The 10,971-nt window shown below is 45.3% G+C and overlaps 1 long non-coding RNA gene and 2 pseudogenes across 1 annotated transcript; 1 reads left to right on the forward strand and 2 right to left on the reverse strand.

The window, feature by feature from the left end:
- Window positions 1-162: 162 nt before the first annotated feature.
- On the reverse strand, window positions 163-1,070 carry LOC120660424. Its single transcript, XR_005669595.1, has 2 exons — window positions 765-1,070; window positions 163-380 (listed from the first exon to the last, which is right to left on the reverse strand). It is a non-coding gene; the product is annotated as an uncharacterized LOC120660424 (long non-coding RNA).
- A 207-nt stretch (window positions 1,071-1,277) lies between these two features.
- On the reverse strand, window positions 1,278-4,643 carry LOC120662601 (annotated as a pseudogene).
- Window positions 4,644-7,076: 2,433 nt separating this feature from the next.
- Window positions 7,077-8,448, forward strand: LOC120662602 (annotated as a pseudogene).
- Window positions 8,449-10,971: the final 2,523 nt, after the last annotated feature.

Genomic DNA, 10,971 nt, shown 5'->3' on the forward strand with positions numbered 1-10,971 from the left:
TGTTGAAACGAATGCACTACAATGTCTTAATAGAGAAGTCTCTATTTTACAAGACGATCAGTTTAGTTCCTTGTAGCAGGGACATTGACTGTGTTGCATCTGCAGCCTGTTAGATTGTGTCAAATCATATATTACAACTAACAAACATCTCAGTCAATAGCCTGGAATATCAATTCAAATAAACATGCAAAGTACTAAAGTATGTTCATGAATAATCAAAAGAGTAGATTACACAGTTTGCACCTATGAAATTTTAAAAATAAATCTAGCTATTTGACACAGGCTCTGAACGAACCAAGTAGAAAGCAAATGGCTGCATCTGATAGACAAAAGGAAAATATACTCTTCTTGCAGTAACCATCCTTGTTTACCTGTTTGTGCTGCATAGGCAATAGCTATTATGTGCATAATAATACTGCCATGGTCAGACTAAGGGATGATACATTGGTACTCACGAATACTTTTCTACCAAATACAAAGCTGATGCAAACAAAATTGAACAAATCTAGTGAAACATCTATGACAAACATAATGCTACTGCAATCAAACATGGTGTATCCTATTCGCAAGAAGTGGAAATGGTGAGCCTGGAAGGCTAAGGCTACAGTTCTTTACTTTCTAGATGCATGGAGAACCTAGCCTAAATGAGATTAATGCAATCTTGCTAATTAATTTTTTATTCAACATACATTTACATGCTTATTATGAACAGTGCACTCTAACTATTAGTAGAATAAAGATAAAATAAGGGAGAGGAGGTCGACCTTGTGTGTTGGTGTCTGTCCACAGAATTTCCAGTAATAGTTTACCCACAAGAGGCTAGCATGTTCTGTGTCCATATAATGATTCCAAATAATAATGACTTAAGCTAACTTCCAAGTTTCATGTAAGCTAAGGCACAATGGACATGATCCCCACGGATTACACCGCGTACCATCAAATCACCTCAATCCCTACAGGAAAGTCAATCCTGTCAAAACAAAGAATGGAATCAATCCAAGCATAGCAAGAGGTCAACTAAATGCAGGGATTTGGAGGTACGCCTGGTTACTATCCAAATATGTGGACATAGCTTTAGGTCCTAAACTATGAAATGACTGCATATAAAAAATAAATGGGGGTAAAGCACTGCATATGAAAAATGCTGGAAAATTTGCTGGACGGAGTCAACTAACATACGCAGATGAATATGATAGCTGCAATACTGGATCAGGGAGAGACCAGTAAGCACAACAGTCAACAGGATTGTTGGCAAAAGGTTCATGAAGACAAATTTACTAACCATTAGTGGATTTAGCTTCAATAATCGGAACCGATATGGGGAGTGTGAGACCAAGGAGCTTGAATTTCCGTCCCAAAATGTAACTGTATTGAAGCTGGCCAATATGATCAAAAGCTAACTTATCATCGTCATCATCATCATCAGATTCAATATCTTCAGGATGGCACCAGTGTGGCTTGGGCACAGGCCACCTGCAGTTCATTTCAATGAAATAGTTTTTTAATCCAAAACTTAACTTCACCCTAATAAATAGCAACATGGATCAGAATATCAACCTGTTAACCTTATTTTTGACATCTCTTGGCATTTTCCAGAAACACGCACCAGAGTCATTGCCAATATCACCACCAGATTCACTGTCAGATTATGCTTCAGCAAGCTTCTTAAAATGCTCCAAAAAAGAACAATGCTAGAATACTGTCATAAACAATGCTAACACCTTTTTGTCTAAAACGATGCTAGAATCTCGCAGATCTCTTCCCATAACAGGAAAGGAGTTCCGATTCCCAATAACATTGCCATCAAGATTAACAACAGGGCCTCCAATCCCAGCCTAGCAAGTTAACATAAGTAAGTTGTGATTTCTATTCAAAACATTGCTAGCTAATTCATTCCAATGCAACTATATACTTTGTTCAAAAACACACAGCAGAGTCTGTCCAATTTCAATCTTTGACAATTGATTAATCCAATATTATCTAGGTTTCATCAAATGATACTGTTAGATTCATATTCAATTTACCATGACTATATTTGAATTGTAAGCAAAATAATTACGGGAATTTACAGTCAAAGCTCTCTTTTAGACAGTCAAATTACACTTAATAGAAAAAAAACAGAGTTATTACCTTAGTGATTTTACATGTGGAACGTGTGAGGAACTCACAGTCAAGTGTGCCAGTCCAAAGAACTAGACAACCACTAGTGGCCATTAACGTGCCTGAATTGAAGCAACGCCCTACAGTCACTACTCTAGAACTTGACTCGCAATCAAAGCTCATATTTAATGAACGAAGATCACGGTACTTGACACTGACTAGAGCAATGTTGTAATGTAGATTGCAATGCTCTAACTTCCCTTCTTTGCATTGATTGTTAAGCAACACTTTAATCTGCAAATAATACAGTGATCAGACTTAAACAGCATTTTAGAAGAACATCAGACACAAAACAATGAACACCAACCCTCAAGTTTTCATCAATCTTGTTCTCATCGCCAGAATCTCTAACCAAGCTCGCTGATGTCAAAATCATATTAGATCCATTCCGTTGAATAAAAAACCTGTGCATGCAAAAAACCTTTTTTCTCCTGCATGCCATGATTCTGGTTACCAGCTAGTTGTAATCAAAACAGAGATGAAATAGTATATGTCACATTGTTGTAAATTCACCATTGAATGAAGCCAGTGCGACAACATTGCGATTTAGGATAGAAGCTCTTCTGCTGAATTTTCTCCAGACACCTTCACCATGTATGTCGCCAAAAGGGTCTTCAAAAGAATTAACCAAGATCATGCCAGCTGGACAAATACATTGTAGAATAAGTTGTAAGTGGTACATGAGAGCTGTAAAAGCTCAGCAAATTTTAGAAGCACTGACTCACCTCCTAACATGGAGGATGGTAACGTAGGGTAACCCATGGAGTCTAGACCTAAACGTTCCTGGTTGAGAAAATCTCCATGTACTGGTGCAACAAGGTCAAGTGATCAGTACTGACATATACTAATACTATACACAGAAAGTAAATTCACATAAACTCTGCGCATAACAATAGCATGTAACATTAGTTATATCATGATAACAGCCTGAGCAACAATTAGCATTAGAAGTCAACATGCATGAACATACCCATAGTGTAGATATGTTAAACAAATAAGATCCAACAATATGAGAGGACAAGTGAAAGGGCCGAACTAGTTGATGTGCGAATGTAAACGCTAAACTTGCACAGTTCTAAACAATTTGCATAATAATACGATGTCAAGCAGTTTTGAGGAGTGCCTGTGTGCTCACCTTCTGGATGGCTGTTAGATTTCTCACCTATGGATGCTTCAGGCCTGCAGAACATAAAAATGACTTGTTGACTACTAATCAAAAAGTAAAATGGATCAAACCAGTGCATTTATACGAAAAATGGTGCCAAAAACTATGTGGGTAGAATCATAAGCAAGGAACAAGACAGAAATGAGGAGAGTCCTGCACACGAATGTTTCATGAAAACATGATCATAATGCACATTCCAACAAGATTAACATACAGTTTTCAACATTGGCACAGGAAATAAGACAAACATAGTACAGGACAACTGTGAATCAGTGATACAAGCCAGAGGTTAGTAAATATTTTGATTGGTAAACACTGAGAGGACTGCAAAGCACAGATGGCAAATAGGCATAGGCTAAGAAATAGCAGCAAATGATCTAGATTATTGCATACATATGTTGTTTGGCACGCAAAAGGGTTTACCTTATAAGCTCTTTTAGGAGAACAGCTAAGGTAGAATAGACTATAGAGTAGGTGAACTAGTAAATGGCATGCATTTAATAGACATACCTGTGAACCTTCATTTTTTTATTGTGCAAGACCAGTCTTCTTTTGCACAAATGTCAAGTAGTGCTTGAGAGTTGTGCCCCATGGTAGAAAAATGGCTCTTCTATTGGTAAAAAAAAGGTTCATGCCAACCATATCCCCATGGATAGAAAGAAGTGGCCCACCTTCCCAAAGCTGATAAATAAAACAAGCAAAACGGGTTACATTAGAACAAAATGAAGTTGTTCAGAACATGAGTTAAATATAAACAAGAAATCATTTCTGTTGCCTCCATGCATAACAGAAATAGAATGAAATGCTCATATCATCATGCAAGTGTACCTTTGAGATTTTACAATAAAGATCTCTATGATCCTCAGATACCCTTGAATCGTCATTCAACTCAACAGTCTCAACCATTATTTTGCCAGAGGTGTCACGCCCTAAAGCTAATACCTCACCATGGGGTAGACTTTCCAGTGCACTTTGGAAAGGTCCAACCTGAACATCGCGGACATTATAGACTTCGACAACAGAAAAGTCATTATCCAAATCATATTCAGCCATATAACCATCATAAAGTTTGGTGCCATCAAGGCACACTTGAATCTAAAAAATGAAAGCAAGAAATGATGAGTACACAATGATCAGAAGTAAACAGATTAGTAAAAGGATAACTGTCAGAACCAACCTTTAAGTCATCATGGTGTTTGGTCGTTGCATTAAGAGCTCTAACCAGAGTTGCAGTAGTCAAAAACTTTGTAAGAAAATGGTGTTCCATAGCTATGCCTGAGCATGAAAATAAAATTTTGTCTCCTACAGAAGATCGCAAGTTAAATCATTTATAACTGGTGGCATTTCAATATATACTTGTTAGAAAACTGAGAAGACTAAGCGTATATAATCATCATTGAACAAAATAATAAAAGCGACACTTTTAGACAAATATGATTTAAGCCCATCACTAAGCCCAGTCCAAACATCTTGCTTAGAGTCCCGAAGGAGTTCACCTAGTTGAAGAAAATAAAAGATAATGCAGCTGCGAATAATCATATAAACTGTGAAAACGATGGCGGTGTAGCAGAAAAAAGGAAAAGATCTAGCAGACCTGATATCCAATCATTCTTGAAGGCTCTACTATTCTTATGAAAGCTTCTTGGGGGAGGTCACCACCGCCCCTCTTAGCTTTCCGCATATTTTTCAAGACTGAAGTAGAACTTTCCTTTAGAAATAAAAACAAACGGGCAAAATGTGGGGGTCATAAGCAGTGAAGCAACAACATAAAACTATAATCGAGCAACTAATCAGGAACACGAATAATGGCATTATGTCAGGGTTGCTGATCCTTGGTTGGCTGAAACACCAAGGTAGCCAAAAAGCACAAGCAGTAGCAGAGCTTGCATCTAAATTGCGCATGGCCAACAAGTAGATAGATTGATTGTTCATAAATATTAGCTAGTTGTTACTGTACATGTCTCATGTAGTTTGCAAAAACCGTGTGTGTGACATCAAGTTCTACCACTGTTAGCTCAACTATCAGCTATAGCATAGAGTGCTGACATGACAAGGACAGTGCAATGTCACACCTGATGTATAAGCCTATTCCTTAGGTTGTGTCCAACTGTATTTCAAGTGCCAAGTATGTTCCCCAAACACACATTTATGGTATCATTTTGGAGCAAAGGCTGTTACCACAAATACAACTGAAAGAAAAGAGCTCACTTAAGCCTCATATTTTTTTGGGGGGGGGGGGTGCAGGTTAAGGTAGTCACTAGTCAAACCTAGCTTCACCTTCCAAAGGTATATATGTAACATGTTCTGTTCTACAACTTAGTCTAGACAAGGCATATAAAAAGCACACCAAAGAAGCAGTCAAGCTCTTCATCATAATTAAAAAAAAAAGGAACAGTATGGAACTAATCTGAAACTGCACAATATTCCATGTCATACTTTTAGATAAGTTGTTGGTGATAATTTTTTTCAGAATTCCATGTGTTGCTGTTAAATCGTACTAGATCTTGAAGGGGGTTTATAAAGAAACACTGTATGCTTGAAGATCAATATCTTTTAGAATTATAACAGAAATATTGAACCACCCAATCAAATTATCTTGTTGAAAGAAGTCGACCCGCTGAAGTAAAGTTCCAATTAGATGGGCGCATCCGCGCATGTAATCGGCTAGATGTACCAAGGAAAAACACCACTACACCCTCATACCACAAGAGGTGAGCACAAAACTGGATTTCGGCGTTCCCCTCTCCCACCGCAAGAATTTTTAGATCAGATATAAGGTTTAACATGTCAAACGAGGGGGAGGGAAGGGATGAGGGTGATGATGCACGTACCTGGTGTCAGGCCTTAGAAGGTGCAGGGCAGGGCAGGGTATAGGGCGGCGCGGCGGCCGGCCGTCGCTGGCCGCGAGAGAGAGAGAGAGAGAGGGAGAGGGGGCCGAACCCTAGCGCGCGCAAGGGGTATTTAATTTTTTACCATTATATTATTACAAAGTGCACCTTAAATAGTAGTAAAAATTAGATCTATACTATTAAAGATCACAAAATTAAATATATACCATCATGATTTATTACAAAGTGCACCTTAAATAGTAGAAAAAATTAGATTTATATCATTAAAGATCCTAAAATTAGATATATACCATCATGATCCACATGTCATTGACTCATGTGAGCCCTATATGTAAGTGAAATGACGATGGTATACATCTAATTTTGAGATATTTTAATGGTACAGATCCAAATTTCCCTAAATAATATCTTTAGATTGAGCGCTATATTTTAACCATAGAGAAAAAAACGATATATACTTATCATTTTTGCTGACGTGGGGCATCGGCCAAATGACTGCTGATGCCCCCGGCTCTCTTCCCCTCTCTCGCGCGGCCAATCCCCGCCCCCCCTACTTGCCGGCCGGAGAAGCCCCGCCGCCGGCCCCGACCACCTACTTGCGGACCGCGAAAGCACATGGAGCTCCATGTCGCCTTGGACCCATCGGAGAAATTTGGGATTTCGCCATCATCGGAAACGGGCTTCGCTCTTTTACCATCACGGAAATGGGTTTCGCTGGTTTGCCATTTATCAAACCGTGTCACACCGCTGGAATGCCTCCGTCTGCTCCTCCGCCATCGCCTCCGTCTCCTCCCTCGACGGAACTCCATGGGCTCCTCCTCCTTGCCGCCCTCGGCGCCCCTGCTCCCGCTTGAGCCCTGACCCCATGCCGTTGGCCGAAATGGCCGAGCGGCCCCACGCTCATGCTGTCCGCCGTTGCCTGCCCCCGCGCCGTTGGTCGCGCCGGCCGAGGGGTCCGCGCCCACGCCCCTGCCACCGACGCGCCGGCAGCGGCAGCGATGAAGGCCAAGCGGGCGCCGACGTCCCCCGACGAGGAGGAGGACGGGGAGGGGCGCCCGGCGCGAGGGAAGCGGCAGCAGCTGCTGCCCGAGATCGCCGAGCTGGCGTCGCCGTTCGGGTCCTCCCCGGAGCGCGTGGCGGCCTACTTCGGGGACGCGCTGTGCGCGCGCGTGCTCAGCTCCTACCTGGGCGCCTACTCGCCGCTCGCGCTCCGCCCGCTGGCGGCCGTGCAGAGCCGCCGCGTCGCGGGTGCGTTCCAGGCGTACAACGCGCTGTCGCCGCTCGTCAAGTTCTCGCACTTCTCCGCCAACCAGGCCATCCAGCAGGCGCTCGACGGCGAGGACTACCTCCACGTGATCGACCTCGACATCATGCAGGGCCTGCAGTGGCCGGGCTTCTTCCACATCCTCGCCTCCCGCCCGCGCAAGCCGCGCTCGCTCCGAGTCACCGGGCTCGGCGCCTCGCTCGACGTCCTCGAGGCCACGGGCCGCCGCCTCGCCGACTTCGCGGCCTCGCTCGGCCTGCCGTTTGAGTTCCAACCCATTGAGGGGAAGATCGGGCACGTCGCGGACGCCGCGGCTCTCCTCAGCCCGCGCCACCGGCAGAAGCAGGACGAGGCCACCGTCGTGCACTGGATGCACCACTGCATCTACGACGTGACGGGATCGGACGTGGGCACGGTGCGGCTGCTCAGGAGCCTGCGCCCGAAGCTGATCACCATCGTGGAGCAGGACCTGGGCCACAGCGGCGACTTCCTCGGCCGGTTCATGGAGGCGCTGCACTACTACTCGGCGCTGTTCGACGCGCTGGGCGACGGCGCCGGCGCGGCGGCGGCGGAGTCCGCCGAGGGCCACGCCGTGAAGCGGCAGCTCCTGGGTGCGGAGATACGGAACATCGTGGCCGCGGGCGGACCCAAGCGGACCGGGGAGGTGCGCGTGGAGTGGTGGGGTGACGAGCTGCGGCGCGCCGGGTTCCGGCCGGTGTCCAGCCGGGAGCCCCGCCGCGCAGGCCAGGCTGCTCCTCGACATGTACCCGTGGAAGGGGTACTCGCTGGTGGAGGAGGACGCGTGCCTCACCGCGTTGGCGTGGGAGCCGGCGGCCGCCACCGCCGCACCGCGGAATCCATGGAGTTCCGTCGAGGGAGGAGACGGAGCAGACGGAGGCGATGGCGGAGGAGCAGACGGAGGCATTCCAGCAGTGCAACACGATTTGATAATGACAAACTGGCGAAATCCATTTTCACGATGGCAAAATAGCGAAGCCCGCTTCCGATGATGACGAAATCCCAAATTTCTCGACCCATCGTGGCTAGACGCAATGCCTAGATGAGAGCTGTCACCGCCGGGCAGCGCCGCAATGTAGCCGGCACTGGTCCTCGCTTGGCATCGTATATACGGGCGAACCACCACCACCACCGGTTTCAGGTGGCAGCCCTCGAGGTGCAGGGTGGCGAGCCCCGGCGCGGCGTCGCTCAGGCCGTGGAGGCAGCTGAGCAGCACGGCGAAGTCCTGCAGCCGCACCGCCGCCAGCGACGGGAAGGCGGACCCGCGCGGGGCTGGCACGACACACGATGCGCGAACCGCCGGCGACGTGCAGTGAGCGTCTCGGACGGGAGGGCGCCGAGCCAGAAGTAGTAGGGCGCCGTGACGCGGAGCTCCTCGATCGACGCGCCGGGGCACCGGGCCGCGCGCCGCGGCTGTTGCGTTGCGTGTGGCAGCTCCATGGCGAGGATACGGAGTGAGGTGCTGTGCGGATGTACTTCTACCTTGCGTCATGGCCAGCGGCGCGCTGGGGACCTCATCGCGCTCACGCAGCTCCTCCCCGCGCTGTCCAATCCCGCGAGGGCCGCCAACGCGGCCGAGACGCTAAGGGCCTGGGCATCGACTCCGCGGCCGTCGCGCTCAGGTAGCAGAGGTTATGTAGGTGAAGCACGAGCAATATTTTAAATCGTCAGCTAAGATGTTTAGCGGTATGGTTGCCGTTACGGTGTTTAGCGGGCTATAGCCGTCATTTAACGGGCTAAATGCCATAGCGGCTGCCCTTCCTAACAGCTATAGCCATCTATAACGGAAACTATAGCCGGCTATTAAAAACTTTAAGCAGGAGTAGTGATTTTGCTGCTTGCATTTGGAGAGCTCGTGCTGATTGTTTGCCTTGATCGTGGAGAAGGAAAAGGAGTAGAGGGAGATGGAGGCGCTAGCTAATTGGGGAGGAAAGAGAGGGAGCCTGCTACAGTCCTGCTTGCCAAGCATGGAGATTTGACGATGGAGGCACTCGGCAAGGGAGATGGAGGCGCTCGGTACTTTGGACGGGGTTAAACAAGTGTAGAATCATATTTTGTTGTTGTTCTTATCTATTGTGTACTAAATCGCTATTCAATCTACCATGTGCACTGATAATGATATAGCTGCCAATGTTAACTATATGTGTTCTTTTTGGTGCCATAGTCAGCCTAGATTTGTTACAGAACATGTGTTCGCAAAAAGCATGTCCTACAATGTCTTTTCCTAATTGGTTGTATTTTGTTACATGTCACTGTGACAGTAGCCACACATGACTTTTCTATTCTTGACATATATTCTGATTGCTCTGACAGTAGCCACACATGACTTTTCTGTTCTTGACATATATTATGATTGCTCTGTACTAACATTTGAACTCTTTCCAGTCTCGTGCTAAACAATGCATGCAATGTGCGATGCAAATGAAGGGTGGTACAAAGATGCAAACGGGTGGTGGTGCGATCAGGGAGGAATGTGGTTCGAAGATGCTAATGAAGGCTGGTGGTCCGAATATGCAGATGGAGGGTGGTTCGAAGGTACAAAGGAAGGTACCGCCAAAGAAACCACAAGGACATTGGACTGCGGGTATTTCATCAGCTCACTCTTGACCAGTAGAGTTTGCTAGATCAGAGTATTTATCTGGTGTAAAGAGTATTTATCTTCATTGTTAACTTATCAGCTATATTTCTATGCCAACTTGAAATGTGTATTTACAAATAGCTGCTAGATCAAGGGTATTTCTGTAACAGTATATAGCTTGTTTTGCCATCTAAATACATTTCTGTTTTACGTAGTAATTTCTAATGTAACTTCAGATTTTATATTGTTACAGAAATACTAACATGTGGTCTTATTAAATTCGCGCCCATAACTACACCCGTATGAACAGGTCCGCTACAACAATGCATGCAAAATAATGCAAGGCTTGCAAAACTTGGAAATTCTCCTCTGCCCAACATATTTGGAAGCAAAGATGCCAATCATCAGAAAAGGAAAAAGCCTAATCTCAGAGACAGAGAAGAATCTGGGTCAGAGTATGATCCTTCACAAGATGATGCTTGTGAGTTTGATAATGCTTAGGTGCTAATTCATCCATCTTGAAACTTTGTTAGGGTTTAACTTCTCGTTTGCTGCTAATGTAACATAAATCTTGATTTCTTCTTCTTTTTGCATTCAAGCAGATGTGTCACAGACAAACTTCTAACATGGCTAGAGGTGTTGTAAGGTTTAAAGCTCGTAAAAGAGTTTTTGCAGTAGAGTCTACTACAGTGACAAGGTAAAAAAGAATCAATGTGCCACCCCATCCCAGCCTAATATGAGGAAATCTTAAGAAGGTGTTGCCAACTCTGAGTACCCTAGACAAGCTCCTATTGAAGGTTAGTTCTACTACAATGTTCACTACTGTAATTCAATTAGTTTTGATTACATGATGAATGAACTCTTACTTGCTGCAACTTTTTTAGATGCTGACCCCATCCAACCTTCTATTCCTCCGCGTGATGGACCCAACCAAATG

This window comes from Panicum virgatum, chromosome 2N, assembly GCF_016808335.1.
Source record: "Panicum virgatum strain AP13 chromosome 2N, P.virgatum_v5, whole genome shotgun sequence".
In the NCBI taxonomy this organism is placed as follows: Eukaryota; Viridiplantae; Streptophyta; class Magnoliopsida; order Poales; family Poaceae; genus Panicum; species Panicum virgatum.